A 10,493-nucleotide genomic window follows, 5' to 3' on the forward strand; every position below is an offset into this window, starting at 1 on the left:
TTGTATCTGTGGTGTTTAAAAATATATACATCTCTGGAATCTAAAATTGAGAAGATACAAGTAAAACCCAATATCCCAAATGTAGTGCTGGAAATGAGATTGCAGTTTAAATCTGAGCATGTAGAAAGTCCCTTTCTCCTATGTCAGCAGAAGCCTTTTGTGTGAGGTTTGGGTATACTGCTTTATTAGACATAAACCAGTGTTTCTGCCCTATGTTTTCACAATGACAATTCTTCATGAAACTAATAGAAGAACAGAAAACAATTGCAAAATCATGATGAAGATACTAATTGCTTTAGAATCAAGGAGCAGGAAAAATAATGTGAGCTTCAGTTAAAGGGATCATAAAAATTAAAATGGAAATATATTTGAGTGTTTATTATGTGCTCTGTGCTAACAAGAGTCATTATTTAATTTTACGCTTAAAAAATAATCCTGTGAGGATGATGCTATTATTAAATGCATTTGACTAATTACAAAAAGGCTTATGGTTGGTAAAAATTGACCCAAGTAGAAGAGGTCATGTTGCCATTCAGATTTTCTGATTCTAGAGATTGAGAGTTTGTCCATCATTAGTGAGTAGTGACCAGTTTGTGCCTGAATTACTGAAAAAATCTCTGATATTCATATGTACTAGGTTGTTTATTAAAGCGGGAGCAGAAATGCAAGGGCTGCTAGTTCCAATGTATAGGAGGAAATTTCGTTCATTTTGCATTTATCATTTTAAAAGTTCTATATGTCTATCCTGGGCATGTGTTGAAGAACACAAGGAAGTATTAAATCACTCCCTGTTCTGAGGGTTGACTAGGAAGTTGACCTGGGGTTGCCAAATAAAATACAGGTTCCTAGTTAAATCTGAATTTCAGATACACACTGTAATTTATTGGAAATCCAAATTAAAGTGAGCATCCTCTGGTTTTATTTGCTAAACCTTTCAATCCTACTGGGACACATGAGCATGGATTACAGTGTTAATCATGCAAGCCACAGTGACAGCGACTTCACACATGTTTATTTGTTAACTTTCCCTCTGTAAAGAAAGTGCTTAGATAATTTAAGAATAAAAAGACAGATATTTTTGATCCAGGGTGCACACCTCTCTGCATCATTTCTAAAGGGCAAAGGAAGCTTTGTGAAGGTCGTACTCAAAGTCTGGGGACCTGCTCATGTTTTGTAAACTGTCTGTATAAGAATGTCGTTTTTTTGGTTTCTCCCTTTCTGAGGCAACTTGACTACAAAATTGAGAGTTCTCCCTCTGGCCAAGGCTGGAAATTTGGTGCCTGCCAGTATTGTTAGGAGTAGGAGACTGAAAAACATGAGTTAGTTGGGGCATTTAATGGGAATAAAATAGCTGTGGTTGTGATTCACTACTACAGATAATTAGTGGACCAGTGGCACAGAAATTAAGAAAGAAGGTGCTATGAAAGATAAATGATATGATTTGGTGATTGATTGGTAAGGCAAGGGAATCAGTAAATCTTGGTTCTCAACAAGTTCATTTTCTGGAAACATAGCACTGTATTGGGACCAGAATTCTACAACACTTTGATTTTATGTAGGACCGAGAGTTTCAACGGGTATTTTTCAAAGTAATTCTCAGTTGCTCCATAACTAATAGTGGCTTGTTCAACACAGATTTTTTCAGATGATTCACACCCATGGTTCTTGCCCAGTGATAGTTCACCACCCCTCTCCTCCCTCCCATCTCCCTTGGGGAACGTGTGGCAATGTTTGAAGGAATTTTTGGTGATCACAACAGGGATTTCTTCTGATATTTAATGAGTAGAAGCCAGAAACACTGCTAGAGAACCTACAATGTTCACAACAGCTTCCATCACCAACAATGAATTATCTGGTCCAAAATGTCAATAGTGCTGAGGCTGAGAGCACTGGTTCACACTGTGCTCCTTCTGAAAATTCTAGACTTACATCTTTTATACACTCAGCACCCAATTCACTTCTTTATGCTTCACTTTTGCTTGTTTCATTGTAAAAAACTAGACAGTTGCAAACATTCAACCACTTTCTTATTGAATCCATTTAGTGTGGAGAGCCGGAGGCTGGAGAATTGCGACCAAGCCAGCATTCCACTGAGGCTATATGATCAAACAGCAAACTGTTTATCATGAATACAGAATAGGGGCAAACTCTCCTCTGTGCCAGCTGCCAGAAGGTTTGCTGAGGGCAATCACTCCATGGCGAGGGGCTCCTTGAGGTTATCTACTGGGACATCTAGAGCTTGTTGTTCAAGGAATGCAGTCTTGCAAGCCTGCTCTGGATCAAGCAGCAGACTGACACACACCCCCTTCTCGCTATCTCTTTTCAATAAATACGAAGGGAACTGAAAGGTCAGGTTCCTTGTTCACTAAGAACAAGGTGCCCCCTGACCCCTTCTTCCAAATATACTCTTCTGTCTTTTGTCTTTATTCCCGCATTCATCCTCCTTTGTGCAGTCCAACAGGGTCCACAGCATAGTGGCATTCAAACAGCGACAGGGCAACACCATAGTGGTTTCCAAACACAGGGACATGAGAATGTGAACAAAGAAGGTCTGCTGGGGCAGAGGAACTGAAATTGATAAGACAAATGGGGACCCCGGGATGAGTCTGCTGGCAGGAGATATAAGGTCAGTGCCCTAAAGAGGTACTGATGAGTGCCCTAAAGAGGTACTGGTAGCAGTGCTTTAAAGAAGTACTGGGAACAGGAAGTTTTCTCAATTAGGGTAACATGGGGCAGAATTTGTCTATTGAAGAAAAACATTATGTGCAGTTGCTTAAAGTTTTGTTGAAACAATCTGGTGCTCAGGTTAGATCTAGACATTAACTAAGTTGCTGCAGGAGGTTATTATGCTTAACCCATAGTTCCCATAGACAGGCACTCTTGATATGGAAAATTGGGACAGAGCAGAAGGATTAAAATGGGCTCCACAGAAATGTCTCAAAGTTGATCCTTCTGTTTTCTCCACTTGGAGTTTAGTCCGTACTGTCCTTCTGCCATTATCTCCTTCTGATTTTGCTGGACAGCAGGAGTGATGCTCTGAGTCTAAAAATCTGAAAGAATCTGTTGTCCCACCCACAGCTTCAATCGAAAATAAAAAACAGGAGAGGGAGGATAAAAATTGGCCTATACCACCTCCTCCAATAGCAGAAACATCTGTACTGCTTCCTTCAGTAGTAGCAGAAATAGAGACCCCAATACAGAGAATTTTACACTCTGCTGCCATAGCTAGAGAGCCCTTAGGACCTTACACTTTTCCTATTTCTGTAAGGCCTGATCCAAATAATCCATAGCAACTTATTCATGAACACACTCCACTAGAGTTTAAGTTGTTGAAGGAATTAAAACGAGTGTGGTAAACAATGGTGTACCGAGCCCATTCACTTCAGGATTGCTAGAATCTGTATTTGGTGCTATGTGCCTTCTACTCTTCGATATAAAGCATTTGGCTCACTCTTGTTTGTCTCCTAGTGCATACCTGACATGGAATTTAAATTGACAAGAAATGTGTGCACACCAGGCTAGACAGAATCGTGTGGCTGGACACAGAGACATTACACAGGACATGCTGTTAAGTAATGGCCTTTATTCAGACCCGGAACATCAAACGACACTCCCAAACACCAGCAGTGTGCACAGGCTGTTAAATGCGACTGGGCCACAATTCCAGAAGAGGGAGTCCCAGTACAATCCTTTTTACACATCATGCAAAGGTTGTAGGAACCTTATGCACAATTTCTTGCACAATTACAAGAGGCAATGAAGCATCAGATTCCTCACACCACTGCTGCAGAAATGCTAACCTTAACTCTAGCTTTTGAGAATGCAAATGCAGATTGTAAATGTGCATTGGCACCTGTGAGGTGTACAAAAAACTTAGGAAATCTTCTCGGAGCTTGTCAAGATGTGGGAACTGAGCTTCATCGCTCTACAATATTAGCTCAGGCAATGGCTAATTTAGTAGTTGACAAATCTAAAAGGAGCCAAGGCTCAAACCCTAAAATAGGAAAATATTATAATTATAGAAAAACTGGGTATTTTAAAAAGGAATGCCGCCAGATCTCAGGACAGAAAGGACCTTACAATGCAGTGCCTCACCCAGCGGAAAAAAACACCAGGACTTTGTCCCCGCTGTAACCAAGGAAATCACTGGGCTAATCAGTGCCGCTCAAAATTTCATCAAAACAGCACCCCCCTGTCAGGAAACTAGAAGGGGGCCTGGACCCAGGCCCCTCAAACAATGAGGGCATTTCCAGTTCAGACCACAGTCCCACTTCAGGGATGGGTCTCAGGAGAAACATTGATTCCTGGTGTTCCTCACTCCAGGAACACCAGGAAGCGCAGGATTCGATCTCCCTGCCAGAGAAAAAACTACATTCGTTGGAGGAGACAAACCTGCCAAAGCTCCCACTGGCATTTGGGGACCTTTACCAGCAGAATACATGGGACTAATTTTAGGCAAAAGCCCCCTTAATTTGCGAGGCATCACTGTAGTCCCTGGAGTAGCTGACTCTGATTATGAAGCAGAAATTCAAGTAGTTTTAATGTCAAAAGATCTTTGGGTTTTTGAACTGGGAGAATATATTGCTCAAATGTTGCTTATTCCCTGCAAATTACATCCTTCTCCACGAAAGGAGAAATGAGGAGATAAAGGGTTTGGGAGCACAATTACATGGGAAATCTATCTATCCCAGCCCATAGCCTCTAATACACCCACCTATGTAATACAAATTAAAGGAAAGAAATTTTATGGGCTTATGGATAGAGAAGCCGATGTGTCAGTAATATGCACTAAGGACTGGCCCCCAGTATGGTCTCTCAGACTAACCTCCACATCCCTACTGGGATTAGGAATAGCTAAAAGTGTTCAACAGAGTGCTGAGATTTTACCTTGTCTTGGTCCGGATAGTCATGTTCTTTTCAGCCTTGTGTTGCAAATATAGCAATCAATGTATGGGATCGAGACTTATTTACAACATGGAATGTGAGACTTACAAATGAAAAGTTTGATAACCCAGGATTTAAAATGTTGAAGGACATGGGATATCAGAGTGGGAAAGGTTTAGGGAAATTCCTACGAGGAAAACCTAACCCGATATAAATAACTGGAAAAACTGGATAGAAAAGGGCCAGCACGTCAGGATTTCTGATGGGGGTCATTGATATTTCTCCTCCACCCTCTGCCTTATCATTAGAATGGCCAGTGACAAACCCATACGGGTGGATCAACGGCTCCTATCTCAGGAGAAGCTGACACAACTTTAGCAACTAGTATAAGAACAATTGGACACAGGACTATAGAGAATTCAGTTAACCCCTGGAATTCACCAGTGTTTGTTATTCCAAAAAAGTCTGGAAGATGGCAACTGCTGCATGATTGGAGAGCTGTTAATGCAAAAATTAAACGAATGAGTCCGTTACAGCAAGGTGTGCCAACTCCAGTGGTCATTGCTAGAGACTGGCCTCTTGCAGCAATAGATCTTAAGGATTGTTTCTTCACTATACCATTACAAGAGAAGGATAAGTCTCGATATGCCTTCTCTGTGCCTTCTATTAATCAAAGAGAACCTGTTTCTTGCTATCAATGGAGAGTTTCACCCCAAGGCATGCTTAACAGTCCTACGCTATGTCAGCATTTTGTAGGACAGACATTAAAGGAGCCTTGAAATATGTTTCCTACTGCTTACATCATTCATTTTATGGATGACATTCTTTTGGCTGCTCCTACAGATCAAATCTTACATCAGTTATTCTGAGAAACAAAGCAGGCTTTAACTAGATGGAATCTCAAAATAGCTCCAGAAAAAGTACAAACAACTTCACCATACCATTACTTAGACAATATTGTTCCTGAAAGCAGCGTACGGCCTCAAACAGTAGTTCTCCATAAAGACAGGTCACAGACTTTAAATGATTTTCAACAGTTGTTAGGGGATATTAATTGGCTGCACCGGATGCCAGGTATTGCCACTTATCAACTTACGCATCTTTATCAAACCCTACAGGGAGATTCTTCATTAAATTCCCCGTGGCAACTGATCAAAGAGGCAGAAACTGAGTTACAGCTTGTAGAACAGATGTTTCAGCAACAACGTGCCTCCTGGCTACAGCCACAAAAACCTTTGCTTTCACTGTCCCTCAGACAAAATTTTAAAAAGTCTATTCTTTCATTCTTCCTGCGATTACTCATCACGAGCCTATTGCATGTGGACAAACCTATTTTACTGATGGCTCTTCCCAAGGTCGTGCAGCTGTTTATGGACCCAAGCATACTCAAACAATAATGACCTCTGGGGTTTCAGCTCAATGCTCAGAGTTGATTGCAGTCATTCACGTTTTATAGCTCACAGCTTCAGATCTTATCAACATTGGCTGTGATTCATCTTATGTTGTACATGTAGCCAGTCATATAGAAACTGCTATAATTAAAAGTACTCTAGAACCAGAACTACTTAATTCATTCCTAAGACTTCAACAAACTATTCACTCTCGTGCAGCTCCTTTTTGTATTTCTCATACTTGCTCTCACACACGACTACCTGGAGCACTATCTCTAGGTAACGATAGAGCAGATACATTGACTGGTTCTGTGTTTCAGCAAGCTCAACCCTCTCATGTATTACTACATCAAAACACCTCTGCCCTTACTCATATGTTTCGCTTGTCTCACAGCCAAGGTAGGTCTATAATAGAAGCCTGTCCTACTTGCCAGCATGTCTCTGGAGCCACACCTGTAGAAGGATGTAATCCACAAGGCTTGGCTCCAAATGAAATTTGGCAAATGGATATTACACACATAGCAGCCTTTGGTAAGCTTCATGTGCCTATAGACACTTATTCACATATGCTGCGTGCTACATGTCAAACAGGTGAGACAGCTGGTCATGTGCGGCAACATTGTCTGTCGTCCTTTGCTCATATGGGGATACCTAAACAATTAAAAACTGACAATGGACCTGCTTATACTAGTCATGCTTTTCAAAATTTCCTACAGCTTTGGGCTACAACCCATAAAACAGGAATTCCTTATAATCCTAGAGGACAAAACACTATAGAGCGGGCACATCAAACATTGCAATGCATATTGGAAAGACAAAAAGGAGGAGTAGGAGACAAGTTACCACTGCAATCAAAGTTACATTTAGCCTTTTTTACTTTAAACTTTTTGACTGCTGGTATGGATGGTAAGACTACAGCAGAAAGACATTGGCCACTGTTAGAGAAAAAGAGGAGAGGTTTTCCTAAAGTGTTATGGAAATCCCCAGAAAAAGGAAAATGGAAAAGTCTGGTGGATTTACTGACATGGGGACGAGGGTATGCTTGTGCTTTTACAGGAGATGGACAAACTGTGTGGGTGCCTTAAAGGTGCGTGCGACCGTGGAACAGGAGACTGGAGGAGCCCAGAGCGGCCAACAATGGGCCCAGTTCCTCCATTATGAGCCATGAGCCAGCTGAGACTGAGTGCGAAGACAGAGAGAAGGCTGATCAGAGTCACAATGACATCAACCCCCATAAACTGGGGGCAACTCAGGAAAACCATGCAGGAAGTTAAGAAACTACTGGAGCGTCAGGGACAGGCAAAAACCCCTGATTCCACGTTCTTGGCTATGATAACCATAATGTCTTGTGTGGTATGCTTTCCTTGTGCAGAGGCAAAAATATATTAGGCATATATTCCCAATCCCCCAGCAGTACGGCCTATACTCTGGAGTGACACTCCCCCTGAGATCTATCATGATCAGGGAGTGTGGACTCCAGGACCCCTAACTCCCCCTGACATAGAACAGTTAGACTCTCAGAACAATGTCATCAATTATACCTCTCCACTGGAAGGACCCCTTTGTGTATCACTGCAAAGACGTTGCTCAGTCATAGCTATCTTGCAATTCAAGCTCAAACATGGTTGAGTCACTATGGAAAAATCATGTACTTGTTAAGTCTTGGTTCTATTAATGTAACTGCTGTGCTAACTAACCATTCCCGGGCCAGTCACCCTAATTGTGCTGACCTTATGGAATGGATTCCCTTCAACAGTTCCTATCCCCCTCTGTGGACCCAGTGTCTTGGCCCACTGGCTAAAAAAATCTATGTTAACTGGAGATATTGTGGATTGGGGACCTAAAGGTCAACTAGACGGAAAAGCTAATAATCAGAAATCATGGCACAAACTTCGCTGGCATTGGTGGCAAGCTCATAATCCTTCTTCTTTGTACCACACCAGAATCCAATCCCATTCTGCTGCCCAGATTGCTTGGCATGGAGCAGCCTTTAGCCTGCCTCTTCCTCAGGGGCATTATCTAGGGAGGAAAGGACCAATCCAAGAGATGTTATGGAAGGCAGCACTCCCATTTATGAACGGCAGCATCTGGGTTGGGATTCTATCCAATAACAGCAATAGTAAGCGACACAGTTTTAATGTTACATTTGCAGGGAATATCACTACTCAATGTACGGTTTGTGTTTTCACCTGTAAATCTTGCCAGTTATATCACTGCATTAATCATAGCACTTTGCAAACACATAATATCTCTACCTTGATAATTTTGGGTCATGTCCCTTGACTATGGACTCCTGTTAGTCTGTCCAAGCCTTGGACTGCCACACTTGCTTTGCATTATGTGAAACTTTTTCTAACTCAGCTGACTCATCATGCCTGTAGAGCCTTAGGCATGATAAGTTCTGCTCTTGTTTCCTTGGTCACACTAATAACTTCTGTTGTGATGTCCTCTGTAGCTTTGCACAGTTCTATTCAAACAGCTTATTACATGGAGAACTGGAAGCATATGGCTGATCAAGCGTGGCTACTTCAGAATAAAATTAACATTGAGTTACAAACTGAAGTGGTAATGTTGAAATCCACGGTTTTATGGTTAGGAGAACAAGTACAAAGCTTACAGTTGCAGTAGCAATTGCATTGTCATTTTAATGACACTCATATTTGTGTAACCAACTTAGAATATAACCAAAGTGAGTATCCATGGGACCTTGTGAAAGTCCATTTGCAGGGAGCTTTCACATCCGACATCACCTTTGATATTGGTGAATTACAAAACAAAATTCTTGACTTAAGTAAGCAAACTCAAGAATTTCAGCTTTCTTTATAAGCCTGGACTGAATTCCAGCAAGGCCTGGAGAGCCTCAATCCTTGGACCTACCTAAAACACTACCTTAACATCTCACATGTAATTCTGGGAATAATGTTGTTTTGTCTCTGTCTTCTGTTCATAGTCTGTAAAACTGGATGGACCACCAATCGGAAAATGAGAGCTGCCCAACCTGGCCTTACATTCTTTCAATTAATACATGAACAGAAAGAGGGAAATGTAGAGAGCTGGAGGCTGGAGAATCATGACCAACTCAGCATTCCCGAGAGGCTATATGGTCAAACAGCAAACTGTTTATCATGAATACAGAAGTGGGCAAACTTGCTTCTGTGCTGGTGCCAGAAGGTTTGCTGAGGGCAATCACTCCCTGGTGCCAGGTTCCTTGAGGTTATGTGCTGGGACATCTAGAGCCTATTGCTCGAGGAATGCAGTCTTGCAAGCCTGCTCTGGATCAAGCAGCAGACTGACACACCCCCTTCTCGCTATCTCTTTTCAGTAAATATGAAGGGACCTCAAACCTCAGGGTCCTTGTTCACTAAGAGCAAGGTGCCCCCTGACCCCTTCTTCCAAATATACTCTTCTGTCTTTTGTCTTTATTCCCCTGTTTATCCTCCTTGGTTCAGTCCAACAGGGACCATGGCAATTTAGTCAATGCAAGATCAATACCTTCATATTTATTTTTTGCCTTATGCAATATTTTTCAACATTTTCATGAGTTGTTGGTCATCACTATCTCTATTAACTTTCAACAGTTTGCCCTTGTAAGTCACAAATAGTGATGCTGCTGTAGTTATTTTTCACTAACATGTCTCAGATTTCTGTAGTGACTCTACTTTAGATATTATTCACAATGTAAAATGCTCCTATTTATTCATTTCACTTTTACCCACAGGATTATTTTTAAGTGATTTTTGTCATTTTCACACTTCAATATAACATAAAGACAAAACATCAAGCGTATATACAAAGTGTTTTACATATGTGTATATTTCCACACATATATGTATGTATGTTTATATGTATTGAAACTACAGAAGCACATGTCACCAATAAGAGCTCGGAGACACCTTTGACCACTTACCCTTATCAGATGAGATTTGACAAATGAGTTTTGGGAACAAATTTCTTTTAACTGAATTTCTGAGCTATGTGGATTTAGAAATGCAAAGGAAGGTTTGTAAACATTTACAGGGATCATGGTTTTATTCTCCTTAAAACTCTTTGATACTTTCCCATTGTCTTTAGTATAAATCGAAAATCCTAACGCCATCCACGAGACTCTTAATACCTGGCTTCTTGTGATTTCTCCAGGCTCATCTTTTCTCTCAGCCTCTCTGCTTTAGTGAACTTTGTTCTAGTTTCTTGAAGAAGTTCATCCATTCAAGTTTTTGT

This window comes from Macaca fascicularis, chromosome 4 (genome assembly GCF_037993035.2).
Source record: "Macaca fascicularis isolate 582-1 chromosome 4, T2T-MFA8v1.1".
Lineage (NCBI taxonomy): Eukaryota > Metazoa > Chordata > Mammalia > Primates > Cercopithecidae > Macaca > Macaca fascicularis.